Source organism: Callorhinus ursinus, unplaced genomic scaffold (genome assembly GCF_003265705.2).
Source record: "Callorhinus ursinus isolate GAN/ISIS: 27379988/994484 unplaced genomic scaffold, GSC_fseal_2.0 scaffold6, whole genome shotgun sequence".
In the NCBI taxonomy this organism is placed as follows: domain Eukaryota; kingdom Metazoa; phylum Chordata; class Mammalia; order Carnivora; family Otariidae; genus Callorhinus; species Callorhinus ursinus.
In genome coordinates, this window is record NW_027397068.1 from 12,121,183 (window position 1) to 12,133,586 (window position 12,404).

Below are 12,404 nucleotides of genomic sequence, written 5' to 3' on the forward strand. Positions count from 1 at the left end.
ATCTGGAACCTTAATTCCCCCTTGCCATGTAACATGATATAGTCACAAATTCTGGGGATTAGGATGTGGATACTCAGAAGAGGTGATGTCTTGAGTTTGTTCTTTCTTTTACTGTCAAAAGATCAATATACAATAATAAAAGTGATTGAGAGGGTGTCTAGAGTATAAATAAACTCCAGTTAGACATCCTCTCAAATGCTTTTATTATTGTATATTGATCTTTTGACACTAAAAGCCAAAAAAGACTGAGAAAGGCTAAGCAAAGAACTTGAACAAGAGTCCACATTTATATAAAGTTGTGCACATGTTCTATTTTCAGCTAACTTAAGAATATTTATAGCATATGTAAAAACAAACTGAGACCTAAGAATATTGTACTGGAGGGTGTATACATGTGTGTGTATGTGTATTTGTGTTATTGTTCCATATAAACTTAATTATTGGCTATAAATCTTATGTAAAATCATATTAGATGAATACTAGAGTTTGTTTTATGCTACTCTTGGGATTTATTTTTTGACTTTTATGTATACCTTAGATTTAGAAGGGCGTTATTTTCTGAACGTATGTCTGTAAAATGCAAATGCCCTTATGGGTCATAGGATAGAACGTTTGAAGTTGAGATTATCCTGGAATCCTGGAGTAACTATTACATTTAGTTGGTCTAAGAAGTGTCAAATCTTATTCTGAAATGTCTCCTAGTTATTCTCATTGCTTCCTTTTCAGCCCAGGGCAGGACATCTGTAACAGTTCCCTAATTGGCATTACTCAGGTGAATCTGAAGGCAAAGTGCAGTGGGTTAAGAGAGGGTTCTGGAATCAAATTATCAGAGTCCAGTCTTATTTTGACTACTTACTAGATGGATGGCTGTAGACAATTACCTCACTTCTGTAAACCTCAGTTTTCTTTCCTGTACAATGTGGATATTGTTTTCATAGAACTGTTATGGGGCTTATATTAAATTAGGAGTTAATGAACTTGACTAAGACAGCTAGTTGTGAACTTATTGATTCTCAGACCCAAATCTACCTCTTGTCTTGATTTTTGATAATGGAACTGGACTCTTTTTCAGCTGATACAATGCTGGAGGGGTCCTGCAAGGCATAGTGGAGGATCAGGCTTTTCTTCCCAGTTTTGGACTCTTTTTTTTTTTTTTTCCTCCTAAGGCCCAGCTATCAATGGTATGTGGAAGACCCAGTAGAGTTAACCCTCCATTGAGTTTCTTTTGCACCCCAATGTGCAGTTTTCTACATACCATCTGAGACCTGCCCATACCCTAGCAGGCAGCTTCTATTAGACCAGCTCTGGCCTATGGTATCCCAGCAAATGTTGCTGGCATCTCAGTGGACATCTGGCATCTTTCCTGTGAAAGAGCTCTGATCAATGTGATCCCAGAAATCCCTGCCACCCAATAGGCTCTAATTACACCCTCTCCAAGGCCAGGTGTGAATCTCAGCTTTGATGGGGTAGGGGTAGGGGTGGTTGGGGTCCTTTCCCAAAGCTGCTTCTTCCTTAGGTACCTACCTCAACTCTAGAGGTAATAGCTCTTCTCTATTTTTGCTATTTGTGTATTCTTTAGAGTCTTCTTTTATCCTGGTTTGCTGTTAACTGCCTTTACTAATTAATAATTATTTATATTAAATCATCTCTATTCAAATTACTGATATGATTTCTGTCTCCAGAGTAGACCCTGAGTAATATATTAACAGAGAAAAATAAGCATCCCAAGAATATGAGAGAAATAAATAATCTGAAAGTGATTAAAATGAATAAAGTATTAAAGGAAGTAAAAAAACCATAAAGAAATAGTAGGGCTCTATGAAAAAAGAATATTAGATGCAGATTAAAAAAATTAAATGTTTAGAAATTACAAAATGTAGTCATTAATTAAGACTTAAGTGGGTGGATCAAATATCTGGTTAGGTTCTGATTAAGAGATAATAAAAGAAGAGAGAGAAAAAAAAGAAAAAAAAAGACTTTAAAGATAGCCCTGAAGAAATTGTCTAGGATGTAGCAAAGAGATAGGAAATGAAATATTAAAAAGAAAGTACAAAAGAATAGCTGCAATCAAATTATGTGATCCAATATACATCTAATAGGAATTCTCTTTATTTTTCTTTCTATGTCATCTACATATATATCTATATAGCTATAAATTTATCATCTATAAATATATTTCATATATTTCCAGAAAGAAAATAGAAAGAATGGGAAAAGAGACAATATTTGAATAGAGACCAACTGAAAACTTTTCAGAATTCAATAAATACCAGTAAGGTTTATTCTAGGATTACAGAGATGTTTTAACTTTATAAAATCTAATGTAATTTACCACATTAATATATCAACAGAGAAAAAATATGCTCATCTCAGGTTAATAAATCTTAAAAAACTGAATAAAAAATGGATGTCTATGTAAAAGTTAATGTGAAGTTCACACTTAATGGTGAATGAGTTAGAAGCATTCTCTTAAAGTCAGAAATAATTTAGGATGCCTGCTCTCAGCACTTGTATTTAGCATTGTACTGGAGGTCCTAGCTAGCTCAATATGACATGGAAAATAAATAAGAGGTATGGGGAAAGGAAAAATAAGAAACCAAATTGCCAGTGTCACAGATGATGTGATTATATACATAAGAAATTCAAGAGATTCTACTTACAAATTAGTAGAAGTAATCAGAGAGTTCATCAAGGATATTGTCTACAAAACTGTTTATAAGCACTCGTTTAGAAATGTAATTTTAAAACAACCTATGTGGTGCCTGAGTGGTTCAGTCAGTTAAGCATCTGACTCTTGATTTCAGCTCAGGTCTTGATCTCAGGGTTGAAGTTCAAGCCCTGCACTGGGCTCTATGCTGGGCTTGGAGCCTACTTAAAAGTAAGTAAGTAAATAAATAAATAATAAAATACTCTATTCTCTTAGCCACAAAACTATAAATATGTGAGATTAAATTTAACATAATATACATATGACTTTTGTAGAAAAATTAATAAAATATAATTGAGGAATATATATGAAGATCCAAATAAATAGAGAATAATACCATGTTTTTGGACAGGAACTCTCAATATTTTAAAATTTTGATTCTCCCCAAAATAATCTAGTAAAGCAAAGCTAGTTCAACCTAAATCTTAAATCTTATTAGAACTTGCAAAGCTGTTTCAAACATTTCTATGGATGAATTAAAGGTCCAAGAATAACTAAAAGAAAATATTGGAAGAAGATTAAAGAGAATGAAATTACTCTATCATTTATTAAGAGTTGTTATAAAGATACAGTCATTAAAATGTGTTGTACTGGAGAAGGATACACAAATATATCAGTGTAAACAGAACAGGGAGCCTAGAAACAGCCATGTGTGTATATGAAAAATTAACATGTAGATGTCAATGGTGAAAGATAAAGTAATAGATGATGGTGAGACAATTGGCTAATCATATAGGAAAAATAAATTTGTAAGACTACCTCCCACCATACACAAAAATAAATCCTAAATGTATTAAAAACAAAGACAAATTGAAAAATGTAAAAAAGTAACAAAAATAACTGTGATGTTGGAAGTTAGATAAATAACTCTTACACAAGACTCGAGAAGCACAAAGCTTAAAAAGATTGATAACTTTAGCTATTTAAAATAAAAAAGATCTGTACAAAAAAGGCCATAAAATAAAAAAGGTAAGCCCCTTACTGGGTGAAAATATTTGTAATCCAAGCAACCAGTAAAGGATTAATAAGCAAAATATATATTAAATAAAACCCTAAAAGCAATAAAAGGGAAATATTTCTGTAGAGAGTAACAAAGGATATGGAGAGTCAATTAACAGAATTTTTTTTTTTTAACAGTCTTGAGGTCTTTTATTTTCTTTACATTTATCATGCCATGAATTCATAGGGAATGGGTTCCAGCAGTTCAGGGTCCTTTCCATTAGTTCTCACAAAGTGTGCTTCTCTGGGTGGGGTAGGCTGGCCCTTCAGGTGAACCCAAGTACCTTTCTCTTTGGCTTCCTTCTTTTTCTGATCATTTTCCTTCGCACGCTTCAGGAAGCTGTCTCGGCTCTTTGACTGTTTAATATGCTCAATGCGTACATTAATTCTCTTGGCAAGAATCTTGCCCTTAACTTGTTTGTTTACAACAATGCCAACAGCGTGCTGAGTAACATTGTAGGCTCTTCCAGTTTTGCCATGGTAACATTTGTGGGGCATTCCTTTTTGAACAGTGCCCATTCCCTTTATGTCCACAATATCACCTTTCTTATAGATTCACATGTATGTGGCCAAAGGAACAACTCCATGTTTTCTAAAAGGTCTAGAGAACATATAGCGGGTACCTCTCCTCTTTCCCTTTGTGTTCGTCATTTTGGCAAATTACTGGAAGATGGTGGTTCCGGCCGAAAGGCAACAGAAGGAAATTTTAAGACCATTAAATATATAAAAAGGTACAAATTCTCGCTGATCATTAGAGGTGATGAAACTTGAAATGGGACAACATTTCATAAAAAGTAGATTGCTAAAACTTAAAAACTCTGATCATATGATATTTTGGCAGTAATATGAGAACATAAGAACTTTCAAAAACTGCTGGTCTTAGGAACATTGGTGCAGCTACTTTGTTTCATTTTGTTTTGACATTTCAATTTTTTTCTTTAAAATGAGTGAGTTGTGTAAGGGAGTTAAATGCTTTATAGAGAAGAAAAAAACTGCTAGAACCAACTTATTCATCATCTTCATCTTCCTTGTCTTCCTCCTCTTCCTTCTTTTTCTTGCTTTTTTTCAGCCTTGACAACTCTCTTTTTTGCCACATCAGACTTTACTTTAGCTCGATATGCAACGATATCCTTTGCATATTTTTCCTTCAGCTTGGCAGCCTTCTTTTCATAAGGCTGCTTACCATCTGCAGCAGTGTTATTCCACATCTCTCCCAGTTTCTTTGCAATGTCACCAATGGATAGGTCAGGATGTTCTCTGATTTTTGGGTGATATTCAGCACAAAACAAGAAAAAGGCCGAAGAGGGCCTCCAGTGCACTGGGATCCTTGAACAACTTTTTTGTTTTCCCTCTAGAGGGGATATAAGTTTTCTCTTTCTCTTTCTCTCCTTGTCCACCTTTGCCATGTCTTCAAATTTTCCTTTCTCTTTAGCAGACATGGTCTTCCACCTCTCTGAGCACTTAATAGAAAACTCTGAGAAGTTGACTAAAGCATCTAGGTGCTGCTTCTTGTTCTCCTCTCAGCAAATTTGCACATGATGACATTTTGCCTCTTGGCTTCTTCAGATCTCCTCTGCCCATGTTTAATTATTTTCCTCAGTGAAGCACAGAGTCACCCAGTGCCTGTCTGGGTCTCACTTGCGCTGGTGCTATCTCTATAGAGCTCAGTGTACTGCAATGGCTGTGTCTGGGCCCATCTACTTTGGAGAGTACTTTAATAAGGTCTATGGACTTGAAAATGTGTATACACATGACTCAGATAACATAATAATAAAAAAGAAAGAAAATGTGTATACACTACAAATAGCAATTCTACTTCTAAGTTACATATTGTGATTGAACTCTGAAATGAAAAGGCATTCTCAAAACTGTCAGTGCAGCCTTGTTGTATTAGCAAAAATTGGAAGCAACATAATTGTTCAAGAATAAGGAAATGAATAAATTAAACAGAATTTAGTAAACACTAAGAGTTAAAAAATGGACTGGAAGGGTACATATTAGCATCTGTGATTCTCCTAGTGAGGTAAGGAATGGTATCTCTAACACCTTATTTGTATCTCCTACATTTTATTTTGTAAATATCTGAGGCAAATATTGCCAAATATCAGCATGCCTGGGTGGCTCAGTTGGTTAAGCATCCCTTTGGCTCAGTTCATGATCCTGATGGTCCTGGGATCGAGCCCTGCATTGGGCTCCCTGCTTGGTGGGGTGCCTGCTTCTCCCTCTCCCTCTGCCACTCCCCCTGCTTATGCTTGAGCTCTCTCTCTGTCAAATAAATTAAAAAAAAATTCAAATATTGCCAAATAAACATTTGTTAAATTGGGGGGAAGGGTTTTGTATTTTGTTATACCCTTGAACAGCACAAGTTTGAATTGTGTGGGTCCACCTTTATGCAGATTTTTTTCAATAAATATAGTATAGCACTGTGTGTATTGTCTCTTCCTTTCGATTTTCTTAATAACATTTTTTTCTCTAGCTTCCTTTATTGTAAGAATACAGTGTATAAAACATATAACATGCAAAATATGTGTTAATCAACTATTTATGTTATCAGTAAGGCTTCTGGTCAAGAGTAGGTTAAAGTAGTTAAGTTTTGGGGGAGTCAAAAGTTATACGTGGATTTTTGACTGTGCAGGGGTTGGTACTCTTCACCAAATTTCAATGGTCGACTATATTATTATCTGTACTCTTCTATATGTTTGAAATACTTCATAGTTAAAACTAACATATTTATTTAAATGAAGGCAATAGTAAAAATGTTAAGGTGTTTACCTATTCTTTGTTTTGACCCACTGCATATCTTCCTAGTCTTCCTCCCCTTTTTCCCTCCCTTCCTATATGATCCTCTATTTTGTTTCTTAAATTCCACATATGATTGAGATCATATGATAATTGTCTTTCTCTTATTGACTTATTTCACTTAGCATAATATCCTCTAGTTCCATCCACATTATTGCAAATGGCAAGCTTTCCTTTTTTTGTTTTTAATGGCCAAGTAGTATTCCATTGTATATAAATACCACATCTTCTTTATCCATTCATCTGTCAACAGATATCTGTGCACCTTCCACAGTATGGCTACTGTGGACATTGCAGCTATAAACAGGTGCCCCTTCAGTTCACTACATTTGTATCTTTGGGGTAAATACCCAGTGGTGTAATTGCTGGGTAATAGGGTAGCTCTATTTTTAACTCCCCAAGGAACCTCTACACTATTTTCCAGAATGGCTGCATCAGCTTGCATTCCTACCAGCAGTGTAAGAGGGTTCCCCTTTCTCTGCATGCTCTCCAGCCAACATCTCTTGTTTTCTGACTTGTTCATTTTAGCCATTCTGACTGGTAAGAGGTGGTATCTCGTTGTAGTTTCGATTTGTATTTCCCTGATGATGAGCACTTTTTCATGTTGGCCATGTAGATGTCTTCTGTGGAGAAATGTCTGTTCATGTCTTCTGCCCAGTTTTTGATTGGATTATTTGTTCTTTGGGTGTTGAGTTTGATAAGTTCTTTATAAATTTTGGATCCTAGCCCTTTATCTGATATGTCATTTGCAAATATCTTCTCCCATTCTGTCGGTTGTCTTGGTTTGGTTGACTGTTTCCTTTGCTGTGCAAAAGATTTTTATCTTGATGAAGTCCCAATACTTCATTTTTGCCTTTGTTTCCCTTGCCTTTGGAGACATGTCAAGCAAGAAGTTGCTGTGGCTGAGATCGACGAGGTTACTACTTGTTTTCTCCTCTAGGATTGTGATGGACTCCTGTCTCACATTGAGGTCTTTCGACCATTTTGAGTCTATTTTTGTGTATGGTGTAAGAAAATGGTCCAGTTTCATTCTTCTGCATGTGGCTGTCCAATTTTCCCAACACCATTTGTTGAAGAGAATGTCTTTTTTCCATTGGATATTCTTTCCTGCTTTGTTGAAGATTAGTTGACCAATTGAATTGAATTGAGGGTCCATTTCTGGGTTCTCTGTTCTGTGCCATTGATCTATGCATCTGTTTTTATGCCAGTACCATACTGTCTTGATGATTACAGCTTTGTAATAGAGCTTCAAGTCTGGAATTGTGATGCTACCAGCTTTGGTTTTCTTTTTCAACTTTCCTTTGTCTATTTGGAGTCTTTTCTGGTTCCATACAAATTTTAGGATTGTTTGTTCAGCTCTGTGAAAAAAGTTGATGGTATTTTGATAGGTATTGCAGTGAATATATAGATTGCTCTAGGTAGCATAGATATTTTAACAATATTTGTTCTTCCAATCCATGAGCATGGAACGTTTTTCCATTTCTTCATGTCTTCCTCAATTTCTTTCATGAGTGTTCTATAGTTTTCTAAGTACAGATGCTTTGCCTCTTTGGTTAGGTTTATTCCTAGGTATCTTATGGTTTTGGGGGCAATTGTAAGTGGGATTGACTCTTTAATTTCTCTTTCCTTTGTCTCATTGTTAGTGTATAGAAATGCAACTGATTTCTGTGCATTGATTTTATATCCTGCCACTTTTCTGAATTCCTGTATGAGTTCTAGCAGTTTTGGGGTGGAGTCTTTGGGTTTTCCACATAGAGTATCATGTCATCTGTGAAGAGTGAGTTTGACTTAGTCTTTGCCAATTTGGATGCTTTTTATTTCTTTTTGTTGTCTGATTGCTGAGGCTAGGACTTCTAGTACTATGTTGAACAACAGTGGTGAGAGTGGACATCCCTGTCATGTTCCTGACCTTAGGGAAAAAGCTCTCAGTTTTTCCCCATTGAGAATGATATTCACTGTGGGCTTTTCACAGATGGCTTTTATGATACTGAGGTATGTTCCCTCTATCCCTACACTGTGAAGAGTTTTAATCAAAAAAGGATGCTGTACTTTGTCAGCTGCTTTTTCTGCATCTTTTGAGAGGATCATATGGTTCTTGTCCTTTCTTTTATTAATGTGGTGTATCACATCGATTGATTTGCAGATGTTGAAACACCCTTACAGTCCAGGAATAAAATCCCACTTGGTCATGGCTGAATAATCCTTTTAATGTGCTGTTGGATCCTGTTGGCTAGTATTTTGGTGAGAATTTTTGCATCCATGTTCATCAGGGATATTCTCCTTTTTGGTTGGGTCTTTGTCTGGTTTTAGGATCAAGGTAATGCTGGCCTCATAGAAAGAGTTTGGAAGTTTTCCTTCCATTGCTATTTTTTGAAACAGTTTCAGAAGAATAAGTATTAGTTCTTCTTTAAATGTTTGGGAGAATTCCCCTGGGAAGTCATCCTGCCCTGGACTCTTGTTTGTTGGGAGATTTTTTGATTACTGCTTCAATTTCCTTACTGGTTATGGGTCTGTTCAGGTTTTCTATTTCTTCCTGTTTCAGTTTTGGTAGTTTACATGTTTCTAGGAATGCATCCATTTCTTCCAGATTGCCTAATTTGTTGGCATGTAATTGCTGATAATATGTTCTTATAATTGTTTGTATTTCTTTGGTGTTGGTTGTGATCTCTCCTCTTTCATTCATGATTTTATTTATTTCGGTCTTTTCTCTTTTCTTTTTGATAAGTCTAACCAGGGGTATATTGATCTTATTTATTCTTTCAAAGAACAAGCTCCTAGTTTTGTTTTCTGTTCTACTGTTCTTTTGTTTCTATTTCATTGCTTTCTACTCTAATATTTATTAATTCTCTTCTCTTGCTGGGTTTAGGATTTATTTGTTCTTTCTCCAGCTCCTTTAGGTGTAAGGTTAGGTTGTGTATATTTGAGATCTTTCTTGTTTCTTGAGAAAGGCTTGTATTGTTATATACTTCCCTCTTAGGAACCTTTGCTGAACCCCAAAGGTTTTGAACAGTTGTGTTTTCATTTTCATTTGTTTCCATGAATTTTTAAAATTCTTCTTTAATTTCCTGGTTGACCCATTCATTCTTTAGTAGGATGCTCTTTAACCTCCATGTATTTGATTTCTTTCCAAATTTCCTCTTGTGATTGAATTCAAGTTTCAAAACTTTGTGGTTTGAAAATACATAGGGAATGATCCCAGTCTTTTGGTATCAGTTGAGGCCTGATTTGTGACCCAGTATGTGATCCATTCTGGAGAATGTTCCATGTTCACCTGAGAAGACTATGTATTCTGTTGCTTTGGGTTGGAATGTTCTGAATATATTTGTGAAGTCCATCTGGTCCAGTGTGTCATTCAAAGCCCTTATTTTCTTGTTTATCTTCTGCTTAGGTGATCTGTCCATTGCAGTGAGTGGAGTGTTGAAACCCCCTACTATTATTATATTATTATCAATGTGTTTCTTTAATTTTGTTTTTAATTGGTTTATATAATTGGCTGCTCCCATATTAGGGGCATAAATATTTACAATTGTTAGATGTTCTTGTTGGATATGTTGGATATTTAATTATGACATAGTGTCCTACCCCATCTCTTATCAAAGTCTTTGGTTAAAAATCTAATTTGTCTGATAGAAGGATTGGTAGCTGAGAAAGACCTGTATCATATGACCTCATTGATATGAGGAATTCTTAAAATCTGGAAACAAACTGAGGGCTGCCTGAGTGGTGGGGGGTGGGAGGGATGGGGTGGCGGGGTGATAGACATTGGGGAGGGTATGTGCTATGGTGAGCACTGTGAATTGTGTAAGACTGTTGAATCATAGACCTGTACCTCTGAAACAAATAATACATTATATGTTAAAAAAAAATAAAAGAAGATAGCAGGAGGGGAAGAATGAAGGGGGGGAAATTGGAGGGGGAGATGAACCATTAGAGACGATGGACTCTGAGAAACAAACTGAGGGTTCTAGAGGGGAGGAGGGTGGGGGGATGGGTTAGCCGGGTGATGGGTATTAAAGAGGGCATGTTCTGCATAGAGCACTGGGTGTTATATGCAGACAATGAATCATGAAACACTATATCAAAAACTAATGGTGTAATGTATGGTGATTAACATAGCATAATAGTAAAAAAAATAAAAAAAATAAAATCTGATTTGTCTGATAGAAGGATTGGTACTTCAGCTTTCTTTGATGTCCATCAGGATGACAAATTGTTTTGCACCCCCTTACTTTCAATCTGGAGGTATCTTTGGGTTAAAATGAGACTCTTGCAGACAACATATCAATGGATTTTGCTTTTTTATCCAATCTGATCCCTGTGTCTTTTGATTGGGACATTTAGCCCATTTATATTCAGAGTAACTAATGAAAGATATTAATTTAGTGCCATTGTATTACCTGTAAAGTGACTGTTTCTTTATATTGTGTCTGTTCCTTTCTGGTCTATGTTACTTTTGGGCTCTCTCTTTGCTTAAAGAATCCCCTTTAATATTTCTTGCAAGGATGGTTCAGTGATCACAAATTCTTTTAATTTCTGTTTGTCCTGGCAATTTTATATCTCTCCATCTATTTTGAATGAGAGCCTTGCTGTATAAAGTATTCTTGGCTGCATATTTTTCTCATGTAGCACTCTGAATATATCATGGTAGTCCTTTCTGCCCTGACAGATCTCTGTGGATAGGTCTGCTACCCTTGTATGTTTCTACCTTGTATGTTTCTAATGTTTCTAATGTTGCTACTCTTTTATGTTACAGACCTCTTGTCCCAAGCTGCTTTCAGGATTTTCTCTGTCTCTGAGATTTGCAAACTTCACTATTATATGTCAAGGTGTTGGCTTGTTTTTATTGATTTTTGAGGGGTGTTCTCTGTGCCTCCTGGACTTGAATGGCTGTTTCTTTCCCCAGATTAGGGAAGTTCTCAGCTATAATTTGCTCCAATATACCCCACCCCATTCTCTTTCCTCTTCTGGGATCCCAATTGTTCTAGTAATTTTTTGCTTTATGATATTAATTATCTCTCTAATTTTCCCTTCATTACCCTGTAGTTGTTTATCTCTCTTTTTCTCAGCTTCTTTATTCTCCATCATTTTGTCTTCTATATCACTGATTCTCTCTTTTGCTTCATTTCTCCTAGCAGTTTGAGTCTCCATTTTTGACTGCATCTCATTAATTTTTGATTTTGACTTGATTAGATTTTAGTTCTTTTATTTCTCCAGAAAGGGGTTCTCTAGTGTCTTCTATGCTCTTTTCAAGTCCAGCTAGTATCTTTATAATCATTATTCTGAACTCTAGTTCTGACATCTTACTTATATCCATACTGATTAGGTCCCTGGTAGTCAGTACGGCCTCTTGTTCTCTTTTTTGAGGTGAGTTTTTCTGTCTTGTCATTCTGTCCAGAGAAGAATAGATGAATGAGAGAACAAAATACTAAAACGGCAACAACAACCCCAGAGAAATATACACTAAACAAATCAGAAGAGACCCAAAACCTATATATATACATAATATAATATCTATATATAAAATTTATATAAAATGAAATATAATGAAAGGATAGAATATAAGTGTAAAAATGAAAATTAAAAAAGGCTTAAAGAGTTGAGAAAATAAGAAATTGGTTGAAAAGGAAAGAGAAAAAAATTAAAATTGAAAGACTAAAGAGTCACGAGAAAAAAACATTAATTCTATATACTATTTTCCCCTAGTGCTGGAGTTTTGCCATTCTATGTGATCAGTAAATTTGGTCTTAGCCAGATGTTCTTGCTGATCTTCTGGGGGAGGGTCCTATTGCACTGATTCACAGGTGTCTTTGTCCCGGACAGAACTGCACTGACCTTGCCAGGGGGCCAGGCTAAGTGAGAGGATCAACTCTGGATTGCTTTACATGGCTTTTGTTCCCTG

At 35.7% G+C, this 12,404-nt stretch overlaps 1 pseudogene; it reads right to left on the reverse strand.

The window, feature by feature from the left end:
• Nucleotides 1-4,712: 4,712 nt before the first annotated feature.
• Nucleotides 4,713-5,287, reverse strand: LOC141372889 (high mobility group protein B1 pseudogene; annotated as a pseudogene).
• Between the last annotated feature and the right edge of the window lie 7,117 nt (nucleotides 5,288-12,404).